General features: G+C 37.0%; 1 long non-coding RNA gene across 1 annotated transcript in view; it reads left to right on the top strand.

Moving 5' to 3' along the window:
* The first annotated feature begins 7,388 nt into the window (after positions 1-7,388).
* The window catches only part of LOC129652814 (uncharacterized), a 45,303-nt gene continuing 34,739 nt past the window's right edge, over positions 7,389-17,952 (top strand). Inside the window, exon 1 of the long non-coding RNA XR_008714755.1 lies at positions 7,389-7,525. This is a non-coding gene — a long non-coding RNA (uncharacterized LOC129652814). The remainder of the gene's footprint in view (positions 7,526-17,952) is intronic.

Below are 17,952 nucleotides of genomic sequence, written 5' to 3'. Positions count from 1 at the left end.
TGGCTCTTTTTGAGTCTACATCTCAACAGATCCAGATATGAAACTCTATCCTCTGTTGGCTAGGAAATATAACCCCACTTTGGATATGAATTTGCTGAAGATGTATGCTATAGTTTTTATTGAAGGGATTTGTTCAATATGACCCACAGGTGACTCTTGCCACCTTTCTGACATCTGGTCTTTCCTCCTATGCAGAACCCCTTTGTTCTCTTACTATTTTCCAGAAGTTCCTGCCCCTAACAGGGTGTCATCACTGTGAAGCCCAGATTTTAGAAACATTTAATCCACTCCCAGAATCTGCATTCATGCTCCATGAGTGACCATCTCCTGAGTAATAAAAAATGGAAATTCATAAACTCATTTATACTATGAAAAACATATAAATTAATCAATTAGGGGAAAATATTGAATTATAATTAAAATAAACTGTTCAGCTGTATTTTAGTATCCAGTATAAATGTCATTTTCTTGGAAAAGAGATCTCTTGTGTTCTCCTAGCAGAGAAGGAAATGGAAACCCACTCCAATATTCTTACCTGGAGAATCCCAGAGATGGAGGAGCCTGGTGGGCTGCCATTTATGGGGTCACACAGAGTCGGACACGACTGAAGTGACTTAGCAGCATCATCAGCAGCATGTTCTCCTAGAAATTTGTGTCCCTCTTTTTTTTCCCCCTCAACAACCTCAAAGTTTACTTAAAAAAAAAAAAAAGAAAAGGTGTGAAATATCCTTCTTATAGATTATTCACTCTGGACCATTAAACATATTCAAGGGTTGGCAAGCCTTGCTTTTTTTACTTATTTGAAAAGGTGAAATTCTTAAGCCATTCACAGTATAAGGCTGGAATAACCTTCTGGCTTTCCAGTGATTTGTGAAATCCCATTTGGATTGCTGCACATAAATTACTGAAGCACAGGCCTGGTCCTACAAAAGCCACATCTTCAACTTTAGTAGGCTGAAATATCAATAGAGTCAGATCACCAAAAATCCTCTGAATATTTTATCAGTTATGCTAATATATAACAAGAAAATTATTTCAATAACAGCCCCAGACCTATAGGCCCAGTCCTTTAAGGTATTTTCAAATTGTCAGTACCTCATGAGTTGCATGCAAACAAGTTGATTTGATGCATTAATAAACAATAATGAGGTTTAAGACTAGAATAGAAATTGATCGGGTGTACTTCTTATTTACACTTCCATCAAACTTAATGACATGTGACATTTTTATTACTTTAGGAGTTTCACTTGTTTATTTATTATTCTCTGGAATGACAGCTTGCTGATGTTCAGTGATTTGGACTTTATATTTGTGTGGTTAAACATACTGTCTCACGTCTTTCTTTAATAAGCACTTTTTTTTTTAAAGGTAAGGCACAGATTTAAAAATATATTAAAGCAATCTATGGAAGAGAAGTATCTCTTTGTAAACAGACTAATTCATAGGGAAAGAGGATACAAATACTTTCATTATAAAGCTTAGGTAATAAATATAAAAATCTAATTAAAATTAAAAGACACACTCAGTCGTGTCCAACTATTCATGACCCCATGGATTATACAGTCCATGGACTATACAGTTCAGGCCAGAATACTTGAATGGGTAGCCTTTCCCTTCTCCAGGGGATCTTCCCAACACAGGGATCAAACCCAGGTCTCCTGCATGGCAGGCAGATTCTTTAGTGGCTGAGCCACAAGGGAAGGCCAATAAATATAAAAATCTAATTAAAAATAAAATAATTTATGGATGCCATTTTGATAGTACTCAAATATTAGTAGCCAAATGTTTTGGAAAAATAACATCTTTTGAAAATGGTAATGAAAATTTTTACAATATACATTTGAAATAAAATGTTTCATTAATTCATTGAAGCCATGGTTACACAATAGTTAATTTTCTTAGGCTATCAGTGAAGTATAACATAAAATAATTATATTAATTAACATATAATCATATCTAATAAAAATTGCTCATTATATACATAAAATAAAACATAAATCAGAGTTTTCTATTGGTCTACTGAGAAAGTCTTGGTTGGCCTACTCAAAATAAATTTCAGGGTAATTTTATTTTAAATGATTTTCCCATAACCACACTTATTAATCAGTTAATTTGCTGACTTCAGCTTTGGGTAGCTCCATGAAATTTGCGATTTCACAATGCCCAGATGAAGCTTTGTTGAACTTAGAAGCATGCCACTGAATATTTGGGAAAACCAAGCTGTTACAGCAACTTTTAGACCTCTCAGGTCACACTACACACACCTACATCCTTGTGATAAATACTGGGGTGTATTCCATAAGTCCACCAAAGTTGCTAGGTTTTATAAGTTGCCATTCTAGCCATCTGATCCATTTCATAACATTTACCTATATTCCTCAAAATAGGTATTTTTTTGTCACATGAATTCACCTTTATATTTTGTTTGCTTGGATTTTTAAATATCTTCTGAGAAATTTTCTACTAGGTCAGGTTTCAGTTGCACAAAATTAAGGATTTTTTTAGAATTTTTATTTTATTTTATATTAAAGGGCAGTTGATGAATAATGTGTTAGGTTTAGGTATATAGCAAAGTGATTCATTTATACATATATATTAATATGTTATGACAAATTCTTTAATGTTATGACAGAGTATTGAGCAGAGTTCCATGTGCTATACAATAGGTCCTTGTTGGTTATCTATTTTAAATATAGCATTGTGTACATGGAATTTCCCTATAGCTCAGATCATGAGGAAAATGCCTGCAGTGCAGAAGACCCGGGCTCAATCCCTGGGTCAGGAAGATCCCCTGGAGAAGGAAGTGGCAACCCACTCCAGTATTCTTGCCTGGAGAATTCCATAGACAGAGGAGCCTGGCAGGCTACAGTCCATGAGGAAGCAGAGTCGGCCACAACTAAGTGACTAACACACATTGTGTACATGTTAAGTCCAAATTCCCAATCTATCCCTCCTGGTAACAATAAGTTTGTTTTCTAAGTCTGTGAGTCTGTTTATGTTTTGTAAACAAATTCATTTGTATCATTTTTTAGATTCTACATGTAAGTCATATATGATATTTGTCTTTCTCTGTCTGACTTACTTCATTTAATATGATGATCTCCAGATACATCCATGTTGCTGAAAATGCATTATTTCATCCTTTTTAATGGCTAAGTAATGTTCCATTGTATGTATATACCACATCTTCTTTATCCAGTCATAGGCTGATGGACATTAGGTTGTTCCCATGTCTTGGCTGTTGTAAATATTTCTGCAGTGATCTTTGGGGTACATGTATTCTTTAAAACTGTTTTTCTCCAGATATATGCACAGGAGTGGGGCTGCAGAATCATATGGTAGTTCTATGTTTAGTTTATTAAGGAATCTCCATGCTGTTCTCTATAGTGGCAGTACCAATTTACATTTCCATCAACAGTGTAGGGCAGTTTCCTTTTCTCTACACCTTCTTCAGTATTTACTGTTTGTAGCTTTTTGATGATGGCTATTCTTATTGCTGTGAGGTGATACCTCATTATAGTTTTGCCTTGCTTTCCTCTAACAGCTAGCAATATTGAGCATCTTTTCATGTGCCTCTTGGCCATCTATATGTCTTCTTTGGAGAAATGTGTTTTTAGATATTCTGTCTGTTTTTTAATTTTTTTTTTATATTAAGCCACATAAGTTAAATTAAATTGCTTTTAACTTCACTGAAACTGGCACAGCTCGAATCTTCCTTTAGGTCTCTTTAACTCACTCTATGTTTCCAGCTAGAAAAGAGGCCATGTATTATTCTTGATTGCTTTCCTTCTTGCACATCCAAATTCTACTTTGTAAAGTCTCCACATTACTATCCTTTATGAATTTTTTAAAAAAAATTTTTCACATGTCATTTTTTTTAATTGAAGGATAATTTCTTTACAGAATTTTGTTTTCTGTCAAACATCAACATGAATCAGCCATTGGTGTACATATGTCCCCTCCCTCTTGACCTTTAAGAATATTTCTAAATGTTTCCCAATTAAACTGCTGTGATTTCAAAAGTCTCTTCCTAACATCCTGATTTCAATAACTTCTTCCTGAATCTATTTTCCCTACCACTGACAGTGGACTTCTAAAAATGGATTCTGCATTTACTGCAGGAAAGATTTCAATGTTCTCTATCCCCATTCACCATGAAAACCCAACTGTTCTACTCAAAATGTCTTCAAGGTAATATTAAACACTGTAATATAGTTTAAAAGAGTTTGTGTGCTTCCTGAGAAAATATGGCATCATCATATGGAGGATTTGACTCACAGGATCTGGTGTTGATAAACTCTTTTAGAAAAAAAAAAACCTATTATAAACCTTCAAATTTTCTTTTTATTGAGTTAGAATGAAGAGGGGGAAAGAAAAACATTCAGGTAGACATAATGATACAAGGAAAAATTAAACCATCAGGCTTGCTAGAAGGATAAACAAAGGTAATTACATGATTACTTTTATAATTTACACTTCCAACAAATATTTTCAAGATGAAATATTTTATTTTACTGGGGACTTTGTTTCTGTTGTTAAGTCTCTCTGTCAGATTATTTCAAACTAGGAGGAATTCAAAGATAACCTGTAGGAAAATATTATCACACTTTTTTTTTTTTAAGAAAGAATGCAAATTTTGTTGATAAAAGTCTGTCAAATCCATCAGGTTTCATGTTACACTCAGGTCCCATTTTGTATTCTGGGTAAAAACATCTTTCAGATGTATAAAAGGATTTTTTCCCTGTAGAAAAAAGAAACTAGATTTTAATATTTCAGTTGTTTCTGCAAAGCCAAATTTGGGCTTTACTTGTAAGTCTGTATCATGAAGAGCATGTGCATAGCTTATGATTTATTATAGTAGAGCTTTGACTTACCGTTGCAAGATTCATTTGTATAGCTTTTTTATTACTTTTCTCTAAAGTTTACCTTTTTCTGTTCTATTCTTTGTGTCCATAGGTTATTACTAATGTAAGTTATTGACAGTACATTCTGTTACATAATACATATACAGAAAGAAATGGCATTTATGCCCATAGATGCATATTATTTGGAGGATCTGAAGTATTTAAGTGAATTTAACAATCAACAATTTGAATAAAATATATGATAGCTTTTTGTATATTTTATGTGTATTGCATCAATGATGAGAAACTGCACCTATGAGATATATATATAATAAAATATAGAATATATATACAATATATATTTTAAATAAAATATTTATAAAATATCTATTTTCATTGCTTTTATTTATATATGCAAATTTTATGGCACTTAAAAAGAATGAATAAATTTTATATTTTCAACTAAGGCAAATGGTTCTCTGAGTTAAGAAACACAAGTGGAGGAATTGATCTGTGATTTTGATGAAGAAATTTTAGTAAATAATTCTTTAGGAGGGTGTGGAGGTCACCTATAGCAAATGTGTAAAATAAAAAGAGAAAAATCTTAGAACAAAACATCCAGTGCTGGTGCCAAATTATGAGATAACCAAACTAAAACCAAGAACTGATAAGAGGGATTGAGAAAAGGCAAATAAAATGTAAAATAAATAATATTTGGGAAACCAAGGAAAGTGTATTTCAAGAAAATAGTCCATATTTTGAAATGCTATATATGAAAGTTGACTGATTTGTTGTTGTTATTTAGTTGCTAAGTTGTGTCTGACTCTTTGTGACCCCATGGACTGTAGCACACCATGCTTCCCTGTTCTTCACTATTTCCTGCAATTTGCTCCAACTCATGTCCATTGAGTCAGTGATGCTATCTATCCATCTGAAGCTGGAACTCCAATATTTAGGTACCTGATGTGAAGACCTGACTCATTAGAACAGACCCTGATCCTGGGAAAGGTTGAGGGCAAAAGGAAAAGGAACCAGCAGAGGATGAGATGAGAGAATGAGGAGTTGACTAATTCAAGACTTAAAATACCTTAGTAGGAGGTTTAGCAATTAGGAAAATGTGACCTTGGCAATAACAGTTGAACTTTAGGATGAGGATTGAAGCCATATGGTTGCAGATAACTACAGGCAGAAGAAAATGAATAAAATGAAGAAGTAAGTAGAAAATTGCACGTTTGGAGTGAATATGGAGCCAAAGAAATTTACTGTTTGTTGGGTTTTGTTTTGATTTGGTTTTAAAGCAAAGGGGAAGCACTTGAAGCTTCCAAACCACAATGTAAGAAGTTTGGAAGCCATCACTCTCATCCTCAAAAGAACAAAGTAAAAATATATATTTTTTCCTTTTTTAGCAGAAAATTTAGGCAGCAGAGAAAACTGCTAACCCCAAATTGGAGAGATAGACAGTTGGATATGGAAGTAACAGTTTATCAGAGCAGAAGCCCAGGAGGAAAATCCTCTGCAGGAACTAGCTCCAGGATGGGAACACTTACACTGTACCTAATGAAACTGTGTGATCCTCAGTGTGGACAGATTTGAGAGTGAAACCCTGTAAGGAGAAGTCAGTCAAAATGCTCCCCCTCCCTCCCCCGGCTCCACACACACATTTGTGATTTTTTTTTACTTCCAGAAGCCCTACCAGGTTCTCACAGGAAAGATCTCAGAAAAATTTCCTCATGTTTCATGTTTCCACTTCTGTCAGGAAGGAGAAGGCATTCTTCATTCTGAAATACACTAGAGCATCTTGTCTTCTTAACAATAATGGTCTCATGGGAAATTATATTTCCAAAGCCTTAGACACTAGAGTTTTACCAGAGCCTTACAGACCTCAGGATAAGGGAAATCCACAACTCCAATTCCTGTTAGTCTTTGTTGACTAAAAAATGTTGCACAACATGAGAGTTGCAAGTTAAATTTCATCTGGGGCAAAATGAGGACTTCAGCCTGGGAGAAAATACTTAGATATCTGAGAGACTGCTCCAAAGAGGTAGTGGGAGAACGTAATACATAAGATTTTGATGAATGGAGAGTTCAATGCATTCAAGTGCTTACTTTACAAGAGGTTTTCTGCTAGTTATGAGGAGATGATGTCATCATGAAGCGATTTAGTGCTTTTCTAGATATGAAGAGATGCAAGGATCTCTTCATATCTCATGAAATCAGTTCCTGTAAATCATATCCAAAGACCCATTCTACCAGATCCGCTGGAGCACAGACTGCCTCACTCCACCCTGAACTCCCTCAGGTGATGTTGAAGGTCAACGGCTGCAGCGGCACAGGGCCCAATCTCCCCAGAGGCAGATGGCTAAGGCCCTTGTCATTGTATTGTTCAGCTGTTGGCAAGTGCTTTGTTCTCTCACCTAAGAGCAGGAGACCCCGGACTCCACTCTGAGAAACACTGATGAAAGTTGCAGATCAAACTGAGATCTAATCATAAGACTGTAGTATACTCTCCTCTCCATGTTTTACCACCACATCAATAGGGCTCCCTTGTGATAATGGTGAACACAAGTGAAGAACTGCAGGATAAACACTTACCATAGCACCACATGGACCTGAGGATGCAGCCTTGGGTACAGACGGCCAGCTATAGAACTATAGTCAGATCTTCTACACAAAAAAAGGACGTGAGTTAGAGAAGAAATAGAAATATTTCTCTATATCATCTCCTACAAATTGCTCAGGCTTACATTTTATTCTTATATCTGTTATCCATTTAAGTTAATTTGTGAAGAGTGTAAAGTATATGTCTAGATTAATTATTTTGTATATGGATGACCAGTTGTTTCAGCACCATTTGTTTGTTGAAAACACTGTCCTTTCTTTATTGAATTGTCTTTACTGCTATGTTGTATAGCAGTGGTGAGAGAGAACTGTTTGTGTTCTTCCTGATCTTAGTGGGAAAATACATAGTTTCTCACCCTAAGTATGATGTTATTTGTAGACTTTTGAGATGTCATTTATCCAGTTCAGGAAATTCCATTCTAGTCCTATTTTTTTCTGAGAGTGTTTAAAATCAATAGGTCAAGTGCATTTCCTGCATCTCTCTGTAGGACTGTATGATTTTCTTGTCTGTTGGCATGATGGACTATGTTAATTAATTGTTGAATATTGAACCAGCCTTGTATACTTGGAATAAACTCTACCTGATCATGATATATAATTATTTTTATGGCTTGGTTTTATGATTTGGTTTGCCAATACTCTGTTGTCTGTAAAGAAACAAAACAATTAACAGTGTGTATTTTGTTAAAAGGAAGATGCCTTATATCTAGAAACCTAAAATATCATTTAAGTAAGCATGAAAATATAATATTAATATTGCTATATCTAAATGTTTTGTATTGGGCAGATTGAAATTATTTATAGATCCTAACTTTTTGCACACTGACTTTTTACACTTTTGTAAATCTATATTGCACACATTTTACTGACATATACACACCACTATATATAAAATTGTTGTTGCTATTTAGTCACCTAGTCATGTCCAACTATTTTGTGACCCCATGAACAGTAACCCACGGGGCTCCTTGGCCCATGGGATTTCCCCAGCAAAAATACAGGAGTGGGTTGCCATTTCCTTCTCCAGGGGATCTTCCCAGCACAGGGATTGGACCCCTGTCTCCTACTCACATTTCCTGCACTGAAGGTGGATACTTTACTGCTGAGCCACCAGAGAAGCCCTCATATATAAAATAGATAACTAATAGGGACCTATTTTATAGCAAAAATGAACTCTACTGAATATTCTGTAATGACCTCCATGGTAAAATAATCTAAAAAGAGTAGATATATGTATTGTTATTGTTCAGTTGCTAAGTTTTGTCCCACTCTTTGTGACCCCATGTACTATAGCATGCCAGGCTTCCTTGTCCTTCACTATCTCCTGGAGTTTACTCTAACTCATGTCCATTGAGTTGGTGGTGCCATCCAACCATCTTATCCTCTGTCATCCCCTTTTCCTGCTGCCTTCCATCTTTCCCAGTATCAGGGCCTTTTCCAATGAGGTGGCTCTTAACATCAGGTAGCCAAGGTATCAGAGCTTCAGCTTCAGCATCAGCCCTTCCAATTAATATTCAGTGTTGATTTCATTCAGAATGCATTGGTTTAATTTCCTAGCAGTCCAAGGGCTCTCAAGAGTATTCTTCAGCAACACAATTCAAAAACATCAATTCTTTGCACCTAGCCTTCTTTACGGTCCAAATCTCACATCTGTACTGGAAAAAGTATAACTTTGGACACCATGGACCTTTGTGGGCAAAGTGACATCTCTGCTTTTGTAAATAATCTGTCTATGTTTGTCATAGCTTTTCTTCCAAGGAGCAAGTGCTTATGAATTTCATTGCTGCAGTCACTGTCTTCTATGATTTTGGACCCCAAGAAAATAAAATCTGCTACTGTTTTCACTTTTTCCCCATCTATTTGCCATGAAGTGATGGGATCGGTTGTCATGATGTTCATTTTTTGAATGTTGAGTTCTATGCTAGAATTTTCACTCTCCTCTTTCACCCTCATCAAGAGGTTCTTTGTGTGCTGTGCTTAGTCGCCCCGTCATGTCCAACCCTTTCAAACACCATGGACTGTAGCCCACCAGGCTCTCTGTCCATGGGGATTCTCCACTCAGGAATACTGGAGTGGGTTTCCATGACCATCTTCCCAGCCCAGGGATCAAACCCAGGCCTCTTACATTGCAGGCAGATTCTTTACTGTCTGAGCCACCGGAGCTGACCAAGAGGCTCTTTCATTCCTCTTTACTTTCAGTCTTTGGGGTGATATCATCTGCATAGCTGAGGTTGTTGATATTCCTCCAGGCAATCTTGATTCCAGCTTGGGATTCATCCAGGCTGGCTTCTCATGATGTACTCTGCATACAAGTTAAATAATCAGGGTGACAATATTCAACCTTGATGTACTCCTTTCCCAACTTGGAATCAGTCTGTTGTTACATGTCTAGTTCTAACTGTTGCTTCTTGACCTGAACACAGATTTCTCAGGAGGCAGGTAAGGTGGCCTGATGTTCCCATTTCTTTGAAAGGTTTCTACATTTTGTTGTTTTCCACACAGTCAAAATTCTTAGCATACTCAATGAAGCAGAAATAGATGTTTTTCTGGAACTCCCTTGCTTTTTCTATGATCCAATGGATGTTGGCAATGTTATCTCTAATCATTCTGCCTTTTCTAACTCCAGCTTGTACATCTGGAATTTCTTAGCTTTCATGCTGCTTAAGGGTAGCTTGAAGGATTTTGAGCATTATCTTGCTAGCATGTGAAATTAATACAATTGTACAGTAGTTTGAACATTCTTTGGAATTGTCTTTCTTGGGATTGGAATGAAAACTGATCTTTTCCAGGCCTGTGGTTATTGCTAAATTTTCCAAATCTGCTGACATATTCAGTGCAGCACTTTAACAGCATCATCTTTTAGGATTTTAAATATCTCAGTTGGAATTCCATCCAGCTGATCTTTGTACATGTATAACTAAATCACTTTACTGTACACTTTGCTGTACAGGTGAAACTAATACAACATTTTAAATCAAATATTTGATTTGCAAGATATTTATGAAAACAGATAAAAACAAATATAAACTGTTTCAAAATCTAGAAGCAAACATTACAAAAGAGACAGCATCACATTTATAAACCAGGTCTAACTTCTTTAAGTTAATCTTTTCTTCTGTGACTTCGTTCATACTCTTAAACTGTAACAAATATTTTCTTGTCCTTACAAGGCAATGGCTACTATTACATATATGGAAGTAAAATACAACACTATGTTCATCTCCTCTTATGACAAAAATTGTTTCGCTCAACAAGGGGCAGCAGACAAATTGTTATCTTTTCTTGACTTAATTGATAAATTGTGGCAGCCAGCACAGCTGTTCTAAGCTCACACTTATAGAGTGCCAAGATCAACTAGGAAATCCTATCATGTACTCAAAAAGATGTATCAGTTCAGCTCAGTTCTGTCACTCTGTCGTGTCCAACTCTTTGCAACCCCATGGACCGCAGCACACCAGGCCTCCCTGTCCATCATCAACTTCAGGAGTTTACCCAAACTCATGTCCATTGAATTGGTGATGCATCCAACCATCTCCTCCTCTATTGTCCCCTTCTCCTCCTTCCCTCAGTCTTTCCCAGCATCAGGGTCTTTTCAAATGAGTCAGCTCTTCACATCAGGTGGTCATAGTATTGGAGTTTCAGCTTCAACATGAGTCCTTCCAATGAACAACCAGGACTGATCTCCTTTAGGATGAACTGGTTGGATCTCCTTGCAGTCCAAGGGACTCTCAAGAGTCTTTTCCAACACCACAGTTCAAAAGTATCAGTTCTTCAGCGCTCAGCTTTCTTTATAGTCCAACTCTCACATCCATACTTGAATACTGGAAAAACCATAGCCTTGACTAGATTGACCTTTGTTGGCAAAGTAATGTCTCTGCTTTTTAATATGCTGTCTAGGTTGGTCATAACTTTCCTCCCAAGAAGTAAGTATCTTTTAATTTCATGGCTGCAGTCACCATCTGCAGTGGTTTTGGACATGTCACATTATTTTGCAGATCCTAAAATAAATGGCATCCACATTTCAAGGTTCCAACATTCTATAAGTCTATATATTTAGTATCAGCTTTCAATCACAAATACAAAAATCTCAAACAAAATGATGCTGAGGGCATGTATATTCAGTGGCAGCCATAATTCCAAGCATGCTTCATGATTTTATTTTTCCACCATCCCTCAGTACATTTGTGTGGAGTGGGAATTATTCTAATTCTCCATTTTGAAGACAAGAAAACTAAGTCATGGCTTAAAAATTGTAGGGTGGCAGTAATATATGTGACTTAAGTGAAATGAATGATGTGAGTCAGACTGAGTTTGACACCTTGCAACCAACACATTTGACTCATTGCAACCAACTTCTCTGTTCTGAGAAGTACATTCTTGATCAAAGTGCTGAAGTACTGTTATGTCTTTGGTACAACAGTGCATTCTCAAGAAATCAAATTACATATTTAAAACCCATTCTGTTATAAAAGCAATATTCTATAATTCTACATTACCCTCCAGGTGTTTTTACAACACAAGCAAGACAAGGGTATATTTAGCCTGCTGAGCACACCAAACTTTACAAAATAACCATGCTCTTGCCAAAGTCATCTTGTTGCCTGACTCTCATTTCTGCTATTGAGATAGGAGAGAGTGGGCCTCTGGGATGGACACCTAGTATTTGTCAAGTGGAGTAAAATTCAAGTTTTGCTCTTACCCAGATACTCTGAGGACAAAGCTAGTGGTAAAGCTGAGCTCTTCTAAAGCAAAGAGATAATGTGCCCACTCCTGAGGTCAAGGACTATTTTCCTGTCTGCACATGCACAGGAAGGCTTCTTGGGAGTTTAAAAGGGAGGGGACTCCACCCCATAATAAGTGTAGACATGCATCCATAGGCCTCTCCAGTGGGATCCATCTTGGTAAAAGCTTGAGCATGCATCTTGGGAAGGATCCATGGATGAGTCAGGTGTGAAGAAAGAATCAAGATAATTGACCAGAGGTTAACAAAGACCCAGAAGGGCTCTCTTATATAAGTGGTTGACGTTGCCTCTGTACCGTGCTCCTCCTTGCTAAGTCACGTCAGTCGTGTCCGACTCTGTGTGACCCCATAAACAGCAGCCCACCAGACTCCCTCGTCCCTGGGATTCTCCAGGCAAGAACACTACTGGAGTGGGTTGCCATTTCCTTTTCCAATGCATGAAAGTGAAAAGTGAAAGTGAAGTCGCTCAGTTGTGTCCAACCCTCAGCGACTCCATGGACTGCAGCCCTCCAGGCTCCTCCGTCCATGGGATTTTCCAGGCAAGAGTACTGGAGTGGGGTGCCATTGCCTTCTCCATGCTCCTCCTTACTCCTCCCCAAGTGTGTACTCTGCCTAGTTTCTGATGGACTGTGCTCCTTGTCATTCAGGATGCTTGCACTCCTCTCCAGGTATGTGTCTCTGCCTAGTGTCTGACTTACTGCCCTCCTCCTCTTTTTTTTTTTTTTATTGTTTTTTTTTAATTTTTTTTTTATCTCCTCCTCTTTAGAGAGGATGTCCATACCCTTCTGAGTGTGTATTTCTGCCCTGCTTTTGAGTTGGATTAACAAACTATCTTCATCCATGCTGTCCTGTACATTGCTCTGTGTCTCTGATAATCACCTTTGTACCTGTTCGTATAGTGTTGGCCTCCTTGAAATATTCTTGCTTTCAACTAGGTGAAAGATACAGGATCACTTTGCTTCCAGCCTCTAGCTACTGGTGTTCTAGTGGTTAGGATTCTTGGTTTTCATCCAGGTTACCTAGGTTTAATTCCCAGACAGGGAGCTGAGATGTCCCTTCAGGACTGCTCACTGCTCTCTCTCTCCAAGATCATTATCGTCTATGTGGCAGATTTTTATTTTTCACATCTGATTGGTTTTGGATATGCCAAAATCTTCTTATTTTTATGATTGTCTCTGACCCTCTGAAAGTCACTTTAAGATGTGAGATCATGGTTTAAGTGTTTCATCTCTGGCATCTTGTGTAAGTTATAGCAATGTATAAATATAAACCAATCTTCTTTTATATGTTTACTGAACATAAAGATTCCTAGTGAGACGTAGAATCAGAATAAGAAAATGGTTTTAAGAAGTTTTTTTCGAAATGTGGTTCTAGAATCACTCACCCTAGAAATATGTATTTTTAAAAGGTACAGATTCATGTGTTACAAGACATGCTTTCTATAACAAAGTCTCCTTTTGTGAAGAGATACCATTTATTCTTGGCAAGCTCCCCAGTGATTCTAGTGCATATTATTTGTAGTTTGATTCCTAAATCATCAGACATGTTCTCTTATCAGTTGTGCTGAACACTAGACTATGAATAAATTGAACGCTAGTGTAGTTTAATATATCATTAATATAGTGTAGGTTAATATATCATCTCCATCCATTACTTGATATATTTGATATTGCTTTTTTAAAAATAGCATTTATTGCTTTCATTTAAAGATCCTAAATGTATGGATGTGAAAGTTGGACTATGAAGAAGGCTGAGCATCGAAGAATTGATGATTTTGAGCTGTGGTGTTAGAGAAGACTCTTGAGAGTCCCTTGGACTGCAAGATCAAACCAATCAATTCTAAAGGAAATCAATTCTGAATGTTCATTAGAAGGACTGCTGCTAAAACTGAAGCTCTGAAACTTTGGCCACCTGATGTGAAGAGCTGACTCATTAGAAAAGACCCTGATGCTGGGAAAGATTGAAGGCAAGAGGAGAGGGGGACCACAGAGGATGAAATGGTTGGATGTCGTCTCTGACTCAATGGACATGAGTTTGAGCAAACTCTGGGGGATGGTGAAGGACAGGAAAGCCTAGTGTGCTTCAGTTCATGGAATCATAAAACATCAGACACAACTGAGTGACTGAAGACAGTGAAGACCCTAAAAAGTTTATTTATTTAATTTTCAGTGAAAGTCACTCAGTTGTGTCCAACTCTTTGCGACTCCATGGACTAGACAGTCCGTGTAATTCTCTAGGCCAGAACAGTGGAGTGGGTAGACTTTCCCTTCTCCAGGGGATCTTCCCAACCCAGGGATTGCCCAGGTCTCCCAAATTGCAGGCAGACTTTTTACCAGCTGAACCACAAGGGAAGCCCATTTTCAATTTTACTTAATTTTTTAAAAATTAAAATAGAACGACTACTCACTCCAGTATTCTGGCCTAGAGAATTCCATGGACGGTATAGTCCATGGGGTCACAAAGAGTCCGATAGACTGAGCAACTTTCACTTTCACTTCATAGTTGATTTGCAGTGTTGTCTTAGGTTTGGCTGTATAGCAAAGTGATTCGGTTATACATATATACATCAGATCAGATCAGATCAGTCGCTCAGTCATGTCCGACTCTTTGTGACCCCATGAATCGCAGCACGCCAGGCCTCCCTGTCCATCACCAACTTCCGGAGTTCACTCAGACTCACGTCTATCGAGTCAGTGATGCCATCCAGCCATCTCATCCTCTGGCGTCCCCTTCTCCTCCTGCCCCCAATCCCTCCCAGCATCAGAGTCTTTTCCAATGAGTCAACTCTTTGCATGAGGTGGCCAAAGTACTGGAGTTTCAGCTTTAGCATCATTCCTTCCAAAGAAATCCCAGGGCTGATCTCCTTCAGAATGGACTGGTTGGATCTCCTTGCAGTTCAAGGGACTCTCAAGAGTCTTCTCCATACATACATAATATATATGGATAATGTTTCCAATTCTTTTCTATTATAGGCTATTATAAGATACTGCATTTATTTTCTGTACTACAGTAGAACCTTGTTGTTTATCTATTTTACATATATGTACTGTGTATCTGTTAATCCCCCAAACATAATGTACTCCCCACTTTGGTAACCGTAAATTTTTTTCTATGTCTGTGAGTCTATTTCTATTTTGTAAATAAGTTCATTTGTGTCAATATTTTAGATTCCACATATAAGTGATATGTATGTGTGTGCATGTGTTTGTGTTAGTCACTCAGTCGTGTCCAATTTTTTGTGATCCTATGGACTCTAGCCTGCCAGGCTCCTCTGTCCATGGAATTCTCCAGGCACAATTATGGGATTGGGCTGCCATTGCCTTCTCCAGGGGATCTTCCTGACCAGGGGTCGAACCTGTATCTCCTGCATTGCAGGCAAATTCTTTACTGTCTGAGCCACTGGGGAAGTCCCTGTAAGTGACATCATAAGATATCTGTCTGACTTACTTCACTTAATATGATAATCTCTAGATCCATCCATGTTGCTGATCTCTTAAGTGTCTTCTCTCATCACTCTCCCTTATTGCCATTTTCTCCCCAAAATCACACTTCCACATCTTCTGTTCCCATGCCTAAGCCTTCCTCAATTGCTTTTATTGCTCTTTAATGACAATTCCATATGGCTGTACATTTTTTTTTTTGCTGCAAACAGACTTCTAGTGTAAAGCATAATGAAAGTTAGCTCTCTTTGCTAAACCAAGTCTGTTAACTAAAAGTTAGATTAGTCTGAAGGAGGGGAAACTTCTCTAAATTCTTTATTGAGATAGGCAGTTTTTCTGTCCAAACATGGATTTTTTTTTTTTAACCTGCAAGTTTTGTGTGTGCTCACTCAGACCCTGTTAATTGAAATCTAGTATTAGTTACTGTCCTGAAATCTTTAATTGTGCTTTCTTTTTCAATCCTCAAAATATCCTTCACATGTTGGCTTTGTTTATTATATAGCAGTCATAATGAAAACCACCAAAAATAAAGCTTTTCCAACAGAAATGAAATGTTTCTTTTTCCTGTAACACAGACCAAAGTGATCTGAAATTTCTGTATGCAGATTACATAGGATGGTCATCCACAGGGTTGTTTAGGGGAAAAGGCATTTGAAGACTCAGTTTTTTAAACATTGTAAATGGATTTCATATTTACCTTGGGCTTTGACATCCAACCGAAAGATGAAGAAAGGGCATGAAGAGTTGTGTATAGGTTTTTTCTTTGTTTTGTTAGTGCATGACTCAGTCTTAGAAGCTCTGCACATCACTTTGGCATGCTGCGTAACCGTTAGAAGTCATGTCAGTGCCTCGTGTAACTGTGAGAAGGTCTGAAAAGTTTTGTGATTATGTTTGTGGGAGGAAGAAATGGGGTTGATAAATATCTGGCCGACTCTGCTTCATAGGTAGGATGCTTTTGGCAACTGAGTAAACAGAAGCTTAACAAATTTAAGATACTGGATTATCTTTATCTGCTTAACAAATTTTGACATTGGGCTTTGATGACTCTTCTGATTTTCAAAGCAAGAATTATTAAGCATATTTCAATTGATGCTTCAAGATTTAGCTTTAAATATCCTCCATGAAGTTATTCCTGAATAAGTTAATTCATAGAAGACATGCAATATGATAGACTGTGGAATAAACTCTAAAAACTCGATGGAAGTTGAAAAGAAATCATCAATGTAATTTTAGCACCATATGCCTCTTTGACTTGTAAATTCAATGCGTTACCTGGAGGTAGTCCCAATTATGCCAGCATTTTAATAAAATAAAGGATAATTAAAGTTTTCTTTGGGAAAAATTAAATCACCAAATGGTGATACTTTTATTTATATACTGTAACCGCACTATTGACATGAGATAGATGCTTACAATATATTTTTCAAATTTTATCAAGGTAAGTGTTTCATGCAACCATGATTCACTGATGTGAATATTTAAAGTTTGTGAGGGATAATTTGTAAAAATGTAACACAGTTCATCCAGAGGATTCAAATTGGTGCTGATCCTAGTATAACAGTACTTCTTTAATCTTGAGAGCTTCAAACTATCACTGAAGGAAAAACTCTTTTTCTTCTGTGAATACTCTATACTCTTCAGCTCATGGCAAAGCATACACACAAATCTTGATGAATTTTAAAGTAGGAAAACTTAACAGAGTGTTTTATTACAGCATGCAAAGCACTACGAATCCTCTTACTTTTAAAATAATTTAATGTGGTTGAAAACTAAAATATTTTATCATGAAAAAAGTGAAAAACTAGTATTTTATTTGGTTCAAATAATTATTAGCACAATCTTATAATTGCTTAAAAAGAAAGATGATATGGTTTGGGAAAAACATGCACAAACACACACACACACACACACACACACACAAAAGCTGGTTAATGTTTGCCATTGTTTTCTTTAAAAATAGTTCAGAGTTTGTGTATTTTTACTTGTGCATTTATTTATAAAAATATATATTTATGTATATATGTGTGCATATATATGTTTATGTATATATATATATTACATATATGTACATATGCATATGAAGAAGTGAAGTCACTCAGTCGTGTCCGACTCTTTGCGACCCCATCGACTGTAGCCTACTACGCTCCTCTGTCCATGGGATTTTCCAGGCAAGAGTACTGGAGTGGGTTGCCATTTCCTTCTCCAGAGGATCTTCCTGACCCAGGGATTGAATCCAGGTCTCCCGCACTGTAGGCAGATGCTTTACTGTCTGAGCCACCTATATTGTGTATATATATATTATATAGAT

This window comes from Bubalus kerabau, chromosome 5 (genome assembly GCF_029407905.1).
Source record: "Bubalus kerabau isolate K-KA32 ecotype Philippines breed swamp buffalo chromosome 5, PCC_UOA_SB_1v2, whole genome shotgun sequence".
NCBI classification, from domain to species: Eukaryota; Metazoa; Chordata; class Mammalia; order Artiodactyla; family Bovidae; genus Bubalus; species Bubalus kerabau.
The sequence above is the reverse complement of the archived record's forward strand: the minus strand, read 5'-3'. Positions and strand labels throughout refer to the sequence as shown.